Below are 11914 nucleotides of genomic sequence, written 5' to 3'. Positions count from 1 at the left end.
TTGTCATGTGCCCTAAAGGGGTAGTCTGGGATACTGAGCCAGGATACTCTGGGAAATATCATTTGTTGGAAGATCTGTGTCATGGGTCTGGTGGAACAGTATTTGACGGGGACCTTGCAAGAACAGAGACCTACTAACCACACTTGCTATAGAGCACGATGGGCCCATTTGCACTCAGTGGTATACAGAGGCTCAGGCTGGAGGCAAGGGCGATCAGCTGGCTAGGGCAGGAAGGATGTGAAAACTCAAAAGACTGCACCATCCATCTCTAGCTGCCAGGGTGCACTCTGCCTTGGGTTGGCACTAAACAGATGCCTCTCCTGACTCCCTGCCCGGAGACTAGTATTTCGCCTGTATTCCCTGTACCTTCCCTCCTGCTGTCCATCTCACTGGGTCCAGGCTTCATCCTCAAGCCCTTTAAAGAATCCAAGGAAGAAGAAGTAGAATTACTGGTGCCTGAGTCTCAGGGGTGAGGGCTAAATAGGACAGGAGGACAGTGTGCAGCTTCCAGCGAGCAAGGTGGCACCAGCTGGGCTTAGGGGCAGTAGGGACTCCACTGAAAGGACGGGGCCTGGGAAGGGGGAAGATGAGCACACCTGTGCCTGTTACCACCTGCTGAACTACATGTGCAGGCAAGGTCACCAATGGCAAGCCAGGGGAGGGTTCGAGGGTGCTCACAGGAAAGCAGAGTAGTCAGGGTAAGATGGACAATGAGTTCAGTGAGGGGAGGGTGAATGATTGAAGCTCTGTATGAGGTCTTGAGTTCCTTCTGACACAGAGGCAGACTGGCAGTGATGGATGGGAACCGCCAAACCCCAGAGAAGGGTGTTTAGAGAACTAAGAAGAGGGCCTTCAGGGGAAAGGGAGAACATGCCAATGGCTAGACAAGCCCACACAGAACACAGACCAGGGCGCTCCACTGGCCTGACGGCCTGGATGGTAGCAGAGGCTGACCCAGAGTCCCCACCACAGATTCCAGAGGTACTGTTCTGGAAACCCTCTGATATGGAGCAGCTTCCCACCAGACCTCACCCCACTCTCCCAACCCTTATCCCCCAGAGAAAGGAGAGAACACAGAACACGAGAAGTCCTTTAATCAAAAACTGCTGTTAGACTGGGGCAGAGAGGGGGCAAAACAAGGGGCAGAGGATGCTGTGGTGGAGACAGAACAGGAGGCAACATTTAGCCACAGCCCGCCAGCCCCGGAGGTAATATCTGCTCCTCTTGCAGGAAGATGCTGGGCTCAAACTGTGAAACAGCTGTCAGGGAATAGCCTCAAGCCAGGGCCAGCCCACAGCCCTGCTCAACAGCCAGGACTGTGGGAAGGGGTATGAAGTATATAACACTCACTTCAAAGCATTTGGAACTTGTCAGCCAGGAGCTGCATGGAGGCTGCAACAGGGAGAGGCATAAGCAGGCGCACCAGACAGAGGGATATAGAAGTCTGTCCCCCTGTCTCTGTGGGAACCACCTAGCCCTGCAACCTGAAACCCACCCCCCTCCCAAACCCCGATGCAAAGAGCTCTCCATCTCCTGAGTTAAATGTGGAGCCGTTTCATAAAAGGAACCAAAATGTGTCTGCAGCTCTCAAACTAAAAAATTGTCTAGCAAATAACCAATCCAACAAGAACCTCAGAGGCCACACAAAGCAGCAGTTAGAGAAGGTTCAGCAAGGCATCTCTACAAGTACTATCAAAAGGAGTTCTCTAGGGCTTGTCTGGCTGGCAGTGTGCACACAGTGCACACAGTACTTTGCTACTTATCCGCACACCCAGCTGAACAGCAGGCTCCAGGGGCAGGCTTGCTTGGTTCTCCCCACAGGAATGCTGATTTGTGTGAGGCCCCCTGCACCTGCAGCCCACCCCACCCAAAGTGCCCACCTTGCTTCTGCACTAAGAACCCGCTGCTCTCTGTCCCTGGTTCCTCATACCAAGTTGCTCCTTAAGGTCGTCTATTTCTCTCTGTAGCACCAGACACGAGGCCAGCAGACACAGGAGGAAGAGCAATGGTTAGTATACACCCGCCTCCCCTCTCCTCCACCTTCTCCTCTCCCCCGGGCCCTCCATCCCAAAGCCAGTTGTCTAGACTAGCAAGGGAAAGACTTCCTCAGTGGAAAGGAGGTGGGCTCCCACATGGGGATGTGGGATGGGGACAAGGGAGGGGGGCCCCACACATCAGTTGATCTTGGATCCAGATTCCACCATGGGGTTTCAGCATGCATTTCAGGAGCAAGAGGAAGTATTGCCCGAGGACAGCCTGGGTACCGGTGGCTGCTGCTGCCTTTTCGGTCTTGGGGGATGGTCAGTTTGTTTCTGTTCACCTGAAAGGGAAAGGACACACAATCCAGCTTCCCAGGCTCCCAGTGAGGTAGAAAGGGCCAAGCAGGGTCTAACATGAGGTGAGGCAGCACCTTGATCTGCTGGCAACAATCCTCCCTTGCACAGCTTGGCAGCCCAAACCTTCTCTCTGGGCCTGCCTCCCCTGTTCCCCAGGGGCAGCATTTTCACCATGATGGTCCCCAATGACTGAGGTTCTGCGTTTGAGCTTCTCAGAGCGGCAGCCACAGCCAGCACCTGGGAGAGCAAGGTGGGTGAACAGCACTTCACAGAAAAAGGCTTTTATGCTGCAGGTCTACAGCCGGAGTAGCTGTTGGGGCACTGCCACCAATCAACCCTGCCGAACAAATCCCACACAGAGGATGATGGGGCCAGGGCTGTTGACACCCTATTTCCCATGGAAGAAGCGGCCTGAGAACAAGGCTGAGCCCTCAACATACAGGGATAGAGAGAGAGAGAGGTTTCTGCCCTCACCCCTGGTCCCCTTCCCCCATATCAAAACCCAGGACACTCACATGAGGGGCCAGGCCCTCTGGGCATGACTTCTTTCTGGTTCACGGCCAAGGGCTCTGAGTTTCCTGGATCCTGGGGGCCTATGATGTTGAGGTCAGCACTGCTGGGTTCTCCACAGTGCACCCACGGATGAGATGGCCATGTCCGCGAATGGGCAGTTAAAGTTTTATCACCAATCTGGACTAAGAGGGTGTGTGTGTATGTGTGTGTGTGTGTGTGTGTGTGTGTGTGCGTGCGTGTGTGTGTGTGTGTGTGTGTGTGTGTATACCAGTGCATTTGTATGTCTATGTCTCTGTGTGTGTGAGAACCTGTGATTTGGGACCAGGCTGAGGCAGGGATTTGGGAAGAAAATTGCAATGTTAATCTCTTTAGCACTTTCTCCATCAGTCAGCCCCAGGCCAGCAGGCAGAGCTGAGCTGAGGACAACAGTGTGGCACTGAGAAATCCTGGGCCCCCTGCAAAGGTTTGCGGAACAGCGAGGAAACAGGATTCAGGAGTGATGTGACTAAATATTGAAACTCTGTGAAGCTTTTAAGGGGTCCCCTTGACCTAATTTGGCTACCAGCCCTCCCTCCCACTCCAGCCCCAGCCTCACAGAGTAGGCTGGGAACAGGTCAAGGGTGGAGGACCAAGCTCAGCACACCCAAAGTGCTATCTTAATGATTGTCCCTTGTAAAAGTACCCCAATCTAGCATCCTAATGACCCACTGACTGAGGGGCTCCCAACGACGACCCTTGAGGGATGGACAGAGGGAGTACAGGTAAAGAAGTGTGTCCTGGGGAAGGTGGGAGGGGGAAGAGTATGCAGTGAGGAGGGGCCTGGCCTACTCATTTGGCCCTTTGGGCCTGGCTCTCTATTTGGGTTTTTGTCTTCTCCCATCACAGCCATTGCCATCACCACCTCTCGCGCCTGCCTGGCCTCAGATTTCTTCCCAGTGCTGGTGTGCTTGGACTCTTTGGCTCCGCAAGGGACCAAGGTATACCTCTTGGAGCTCCCAAGCAGCAGAATCCCGGAGATTGGGGGCAAGGTGGCGGTTCCAGTGGAGTAGCCAAGATTCGCTGCCTCCAGGAAGGGAAGGTTCTCCCCAGGGCAGGTTTGGAGACTCCCTCGAGGGATTTCTTCTCCTGGCCCCCTTCCTCCTAGGAGTGGCCCATGGCGGCTACCTGTAGCAGCAGCTGCAGTAGCTGATGCTACTGGTACTCCCGGGTAGGTGGGCTGGATGCCCCCCTTCCTCCAGAACACGCTCTGCATTTTCTTAGGGGGAGAGATGTCCAAATCTCCATTGCCCTGCCTGTCCTGCCTTTCCACACTGAAGTGAATCCTTGCAGAGCCGAGGACAGGAAAGTGCCTGGCATGTTAAGGGGTTCTCCCCGCCTTGGACATTCGAATGTCTGGGTGTGTCCTTGGAATCCTCGGGGCTGTTGAGCTTGACCTGGCCTCCATTTTTGGGATAAATGTTCACCCTCATCAGGTCTACCTCACTGAACTCATCAAAAGACTCGAGGTCAGACAGCAGCCCATACAGGCCTTCCACGTGGAGTGGGGAGCGCTGGTGATCAGCCACGATCAACCTACTCTTAGTGCCTCTCCTAGGGTCCCCTAGGCTGCAACCAGCACCCCTTCCCCACAGCTCTCAGCAGCCATGCATAAATTGCTGGGACCTCCCTTGAGGTCAGCCCACAAGATGGGCACTTCAGTGATCGCATAGCTTTCTGGGGACAGGTATGTGCGGATGCCCACTATGTCCAGGTCACTCAGCTGCTGCAGGATGGCTGCCACCAGACTCGTCAGCCAGTTGCAGGGCCATCACCCTTGACGGTGGCCAGGGAGCCAGGTTGGCCTTCATGGCCCCACAGCACCGGCTCTCTAGCTTCCAGCACCTCCCGCTCTGACTTGAAGCCCTCAGGGTTTGGGTACCCATCCCCATCCTCACACTCATCACTTTGTGGTGCCCTCAATTCGGGGCCTGGTCCAGGTTCCCCCAGGGTGTAGAGCTGGCCTGAGGGGCGGGGGTCGGCTCCCTGCTCTCTGGGCAGAAACCCACTCCCTAAAAAGACACCTCATCATCCGGGGAGCTCATGTCATGATCTGGGTGGCCCCTGGACCTGGGCTGGCAACGATTCATCAACCAGGTTACGGTGGTGGTGGTGGTGGCAGTCAGGGCAGGTGAGGGTGGCAGCATCTTGAGCAAGCGGTCAAGCAGCATAGGTATCCCACACACAAGACTGCTGCAAGTGGTGCCAGGCTGTCAGCGTGCCTGGGACACCCGTGCTGCAGCCTCGTCATTGGTCCGGTTCCCTCCAACCAGGGTACGACTTGTTGGCCCCGCCCCTCGAGGCGTAACCAATGGGTTCGAGGGCTTTCTCTGGTTTGCTGCCAAGCCAAGGTCCAACAAGCCAGTCCGCTAGTTGGCGAGTGAAGGTGATGGTGCGAGTAACTCTTTCAAGCCTCTTGTCCCACCTCCTGCTGTCTTGCATTCCCTTTCCGATTAGAGTCACAGCTCTGAGCCCTGACTCTGTACAAAGTGGGTAGAGCGGGAAGCAGGAAGGTACTGAGGGCACTGGTCTCCTGGAAGGTGAGGATGAAACATCAGGATGGAGGCGCTGGGCACCTAGAATGTGCTGAAAACATTTGCCAGCCTCCCTTCCAGCACAGGCCTTATGACCCAATGGGAGAATGGGCAGAGGAATCCCGCAGTCAGTGATCAGTGGTCCGGCATACTTCTCTCTGTGTGGCCAGAGGGCAAAGGGGTAATATTTTTGTTCTGTAAGATCTCTGCCTCAACTCCTCCATCAGACGCTCTTGGCAGGCGGATTTGGGGGACAGACTGGGGTTGACCTCACTTCCTCAGCTTCTTTCCCCACTCTGAGGCAATTGAAAGAAGAGAGAGTCTCAGTGTCCAGTTACACCCACAAAGATGCTCACCACTGCTGATCTTGGAGATGTGAACTAAAACTACAAATTGGGTTTTACACTCTAGGACGACAAGCTTCCAAAAGCTTAACCATTCTGGGAATGGGAGAGGTTAGGTTAAAAGCCCTGTGACAGTGGTGCAAGAGATCCATTTGGGAGGTAATTTGGCAGAATCCATGAAAAGCAACTTGTACAGCAGGGACCCTGGGCCTGGCACTCTTCTAAGTGCTGTACATAAATAGTAATGCTTCCTTGTGACACTCCTAGGACTACAGTACCAATGATTACCAGCCTCTTACAGGTGAGGAAACAGGTTCTGAGAGGTTCAGCCGCTGGTCCAAGGGCATTTGGCCCGTGCAGATCACTGGCAGAATTGAAACCAAGCAATATGACTCCAGAGTCCTTGCTTTGAGCCAAAGGTCTTAAATGTTGAAAAAAATAACAAAGCCATTTTTTTTTTCTCTGTTCCAGGAAGTCCACTGCCTGGTACTTGTAGTGTATAAAAACACATGCACAGTGGCATTGGTGATGGGAAAAACTGAGAACACTCCCAATTCTCATCAGTAAGCAAAGGGATCAATGCAACATGGTGTAGCATCCAGTAGATACAAGTGTGGCAGTCCAAAAGAATGGATCAGGCCATTATCATCAATTTCAAAAGCATCCTCCTGACTTCATACTGCAAGTGGCAGGATGCTGCTGCTGGATACACGTCTATAAATTTATTAAAACCCCTGATGAATCCTGTCTAATGTTTGATAGCCTTTGGGTGTATGTATGTTTCAGGTTCTGAAGTGTGTTTTTCACTGGCTGGGAAATATATTGGATAGCTCCTAACTGGATCCAGTAGGTGTATGGAACAAAGTCTTGGCCTTGGATCTCCCCGGGTTGGTTAGGAAGGTGTACAGTAGGTTTCTTTTAGGCTCAATGTTGCCTACAGGTACCCTGAAAGCAGCTGCTATCAGTCTGCCTTTAATGTGGGCATGCTGGGTTCAATCGGTTCTCCAATAGTATTATTATTTGGCCACAAAATTTATTCCTTCAGTTGGAATAAAAAATATCACTCCTTGTATAGAAGCTTTAACAATATTCACCCGGGAAGCCTTTGATGATAGTAACCAAGGGAATGCGTGTCCCTATGTGTGTCCCTATGTGTGTCCTTAAAGCTGAAGCAAGTCTCTTATAGGCACCATATAGTTGAGTTTTGCTTTTTTATTCATCCAGAAAATTTTGTTCCTTTTGGTTGGTGAACTCAGCCCATTTAGAGTAATTATTTATATTTAGGGACTTACTTATACCATCTTATGGATTGCTTTCTGGTTGTGTAGTATTTGCCGTTGTTTTCTTTCCCTGCTGTTTCTGCCTACTTTTGTAAATGGTAATTTTCTGTGATGGCATGCTCTGTTTTCTCCTTTTTAAATATTTTGTGAACTTATTTTAGATTTCTGCTTTGTGATTATTATGATGTTTACATAAAGCCTCTGATAACAGTCTGCTGCTGCTGCTGCTAAGTCGCTTCAGTCGTGTCCGACTCTGTGCGACCCCATAGACGGCAGCCCACCAGGCTCTCCCGTCCATGGGATTCTCCAGGCAAGAACACTGGAGTGGGCTGCCATTTCCTTCTCCAATGCACGAAAGTGAAAAGTGAAAGTGAAGTCGCTCAGTCGTGTCTGACTCTTAGCAACCCCAGGGACTGCAGCCTACCAGGCTCCTCCATCCATGGGATTCTCCAGGCAAGAGTACTGGAGTGGGGTGCCATTGCCTTCTCCGTCATAACAGTCTAGTATATGCTAATAGCCAGTTATCATTGTTTGCTTACAAAAGCTCCATCCTTTTATCCCCTTTTTGATATTTTTGATAGCACAATTTACCTCTCTTTATATTGTGTATCCATTAACAAATTATGTTATAATTTTTAAAAACTTGTAACTTTATGCTTGAGTATAGTTGGTTAACAATGTTTTGTTATTTTCAGGTATACAGGAAAGAGATTCAGTTATACATATATATGTTTCTATTCTTTTTTCAAATTCTTTTCCCATTTAGATTATTACATAATATTGAGCAGAGATCCCTGTGCTATACAGTAGGACCTTATTGGTTATCCATTTTAAATATAGTAGCGTGTATACGTCAATGCACAATTCCCTAACTATCCTCCTCCACACTCTTCCCCTTGGTAACCATTAGTTCATTCTGTGAGAGTCTGTTTCTGTTTTGTAAATAGGTTCAGTTGCATCTTTCCTTTTTTAGATTCAGCATATAAGGAATATCATATGATATTTGTCTTTCTCTAACTTACTTCACTCAGCTTGACAATTTTGAGAGTCAATTTCTAGGTAGGTTGATAAGAAGTCCAGAGTCCCTGAGGAGGAGAGAGGGGTCTGGAATTCTCAAGGAGAAGGAAAAGACAAACATCTTTTTTTTTTTTTTGCTCTATAATATGGCCAACCCCGAGGGCTTCACCAACAACCTATAGGATACCTAAGCAGAGAATTGAACATTGTGGCACGTGGGTGGCCACATTGTCTAAGAGTAATTGCTGAAATTGCTTTATTAGCACCTGAAGCTCTCAAGCTTATTAATGGGCGAAATCTTACTGTACTGACTTCTCATGATATGAGTGGAATCTTAAACTCTAAAGTTAATATTTGGATGAGAGACAGTTGGCTTCTTAAATATCATTCATTGTTGTTCGAAGGGCCAATAACTAAGCTTACAGTTTGTGGAAACTTAAATCCTGCCACTTTCCTTCCTGAAAAGGAAGATGAAACACCCGATCACGATTGTTCCCAATTCCTAACTTTAAACTATGCAGCTTGGGAAGATTTAATGGATACCCCATTAGACAATTCTAGCATGGATATATTTACAGATGGCAGTTCTTTTGTTCAGGATGGGAAGCAGAAAGCAGGTTACACTATGGTTACATCTGAACAGGTTTTAGAGGCAAAGTCTCTTCCTCCTGGTACAAGTGCCCAATTGGCTGAGCTTGTTGCTTTGACCCAAGCCTTAGAGTTAAGCAAAGGGCAGTGTGTAAATATCTACACTGATTTTAAGTATGCTTATTTGACTTTACATGCCCATGCTGCAATATGGAAAGAGAGACAATTTAAAACAGCAACAGGAGAACCTATTAAACATTTCCACGAGATTGAGAGACTTCTAACTGCTTTATATTGTCCTGAATAATTAGCTGTTATACATTTCAAAGGGCACAGCAGGGACAGGAGTAATGTAGCCATAGCCTAGGGAAATCAGTTGGCTGATTCCCAAGCTGGAAAAGCAGTGCTTTACGAACTCCCTCTCCTACAATTGCCCCTAGTCTGGAAAGGTCCTGCTAAACAGGAAAAAACAGAATATAATGAAGAAGAATTAGAAAGATATGAGAAAAGAGGAGCCAAAATTACTGATAGAGGATGGTTATAGTCTGAAGATGGACAATTAATAATTCCTGAAAATGCTCAATGGGAAATTCTTAAGGGTTTACCCCAGAGTTTTCATTTAGGTGTTGAGAGCACTTACCAGATGGCTTCTCACCTATTTGAGGGTAAAAATCTAATGAAACCTTTAAAGAACATTATCAAGAGATATGAGGTTTGTCAGAAAAATAACCCAAAGACTGAAAAGTTAGCAAAAACGGGTTTACAACGAAGTGGAAACTATCCTGAAGAGGACTGAGAAATTGATTTTACTCATATGCCAAAAACAAATGGATTTTCTTGCTAACAGGTCTGGGTAGACACTTACTGGGTGGATTGAGGCATTTTCCTGCTGTAGTGAACAGGCTAAGGAAATTATAAAAATTTTAATTCATGAAATTATTCCCAGGTTTGGGCTGCTGTGGAGCCTCCAGAGCAATAATGGCTCTGCCTTTAAAGCTGCTGTAACTCAAGGGGTGTCAAAAGCTCTAGGAATAGAATATCACTTCCACTGTTCCTGGAGACCCCAATCTTCAAGAAAGGTAGGAAAGGCTAATGACATTATTGAGGCATCTGCATAAATTAACTCAAGAGATTTGGGACAATTGGCTTGAAGTTCTACCATAGCTTTAATGAGGGTTTGGACTGCCCCTAAAAAGGAAGGACCTTCCCCCTTTGAATGTATCTATGGAAGACCTTTCTTATGCATAGACATTGTTATAGACCCCGAAGCCTTAGAATTAACTAATTATGTGACTCAGCTTTCACCCTTTCAAGAGGCATTATGGAAACTCCAGGAGGTGACTCCCGACCCAGCCTCTGAGTCAAACAAGCTGCAGTTTGAGCAAGGCACTGAAGTCCCAATAAAGACATTGGGATCTGGAGGGCAATCTCTTGAGCTCCTCTGGGAAGGCCCTTACCAGCTTATTCTTTCTTCTCCCACAGCTGTCAAGGTGCCAGGAATTGATTCCTGGGTGCACCACACTCGAGTTAAAAAGTGGCACCCAGACCAAAACTAAACAATGTCATTTTATGTCTTTATCCTCTATGCTTTCACCTTTAACTTTTCAGATGGGCCTGATAATATATGTGGGCCTGCTTCTGCTGACTCAAAAAGTCCTGAGTCTGCTGTTTGACCCTCAAGACAATGCCTTCCTGTCCTGGGCTCATTCTTATGCTGCATTCCACAATCGGTCTAATTGCTGGGTCTGAGGAGCACTCCCTCTTCATCAGTTGAAGGCTTCCAACGGTGGGTTTCTCCATTTCAAGGGAAAGACTTTCTTTAACTCTGTCAATATCTCCACCAACAACAATCACATGTGATGCCTGTCTTTAATCTGATGACATCTAGCAGTCCTAAGATGGATTGGTATAACACTTTATACCTTAACCATGGACATAATATGACTTTCAACCTTGATTATACATTATCTTGGTTTAATGACTATTTTGCTGCACATGAGAAGCTAAATGGGTCTAGATCTGGTGGTTTCCTACCTGATGTTTATCAAATATGGGATGAGGTCATATAGCTAACTCCTGAAAAGGAACATCTACTATCTAATTCTCCCGTATGCTGGGAATAAATAGAGCCATCCCCAGAAGTTAGCTGACAACTTAATTATAATGACTGGAAACAGTTGGGATTTTTGCTTCAAGAAATATGCAATGTAACCATTCCTGTGTTTTCCAATTCCAGTTCAGGTCCTCCTTTTGCCTGGCCAGAAACTCATTGGGACTGGATCCCTCAGTCATGCTGATTTGCTCCAAATGAGACCTACTGGATATGTGGCTCCTACCTATGCACGTGGCTTATCCCTGGCTGAATAGGGAGATGCACCCTATCTCTTTTACTCATAGCTTCATATTTTCAGAGCTTGCAGAGAAGCCTGCTAATCTGCCACACCATAAAACTCACTAGGCAAGGTCTGTATTTCACTGGTACGCTTATATGGCTGCAATATTCATTCCCTCTCTGGGAACTACAGATGTTATGCTATGAGTTGATGCTCTGACTAACTTCACTCAATAGGCTTTACAAGACTCTCAAAAAGCTATTTCAGCCCTTAATGCTGAACAAATAGAAATTAGAAAGGTGGTTTTACAAAACAGATTGGTCTTAGATATTCTAACAGCCACACAAGGAGGAACTTGTGCTATTATTTATAACCAGTGTTGTACATATATACCAGAAAAGAATACTCATGTTATTCACTTTACTAAACACATGAACAGGATGATTCAGGCTATGGATTCTCATGAAGCCTCAGTCACCTCACTTTGGGAAACGTTAACTACATCCCCATGGTGGAAAACTATCTAAATTGTAATAATTCTAATTGTTGTTTTTATTGCTTGCTCCCTGTATCTGTAACTGTGTAACTGGATTTATTTCTAACTGTATGAAAGCTTCTAAGTTACAAAGGTTTGTCTAGGCTTCTTTGAGTGCCACAGCCTCCTCCAACTATTATATGGGGCCCCTGGATCAGAGACCCTCAATATGAGGGTTAGGAGAATATGTTGCCTTAATAATTTAGGGATGTTGCCCCTCAACAGCAGGAAAGTAGTTATGGAATGAAAATGACACCCCTTTCCCTTGGCAACATAATTCTTCTAAAAGAAAAGGGGGAAATGAGAGAGTTGATTTCTAGGTAGGTTGATAAGAAGTCCAGGGTACCTGAGGAGGAAAGAGGGATGTGGGGCTCTCGAAGAGGTGATAGGGGTTTGGA

Source organism: Bos javanicus, chromosome X, assembly GCF_032452875.1.
Source record: "Bos javanicus breed banteng chromosome X, ARS-OSU_banteng_1.0, whole genome shotgun sequence".
Lineage (NCBI taxonomy): Eukaryota > Metazoa > Chordata > Mammalia > Artiodactyla > Bovidae > Bos > Bos javanicus.
Note: the sequence above shows the minus strand (reverse complement) of the source record.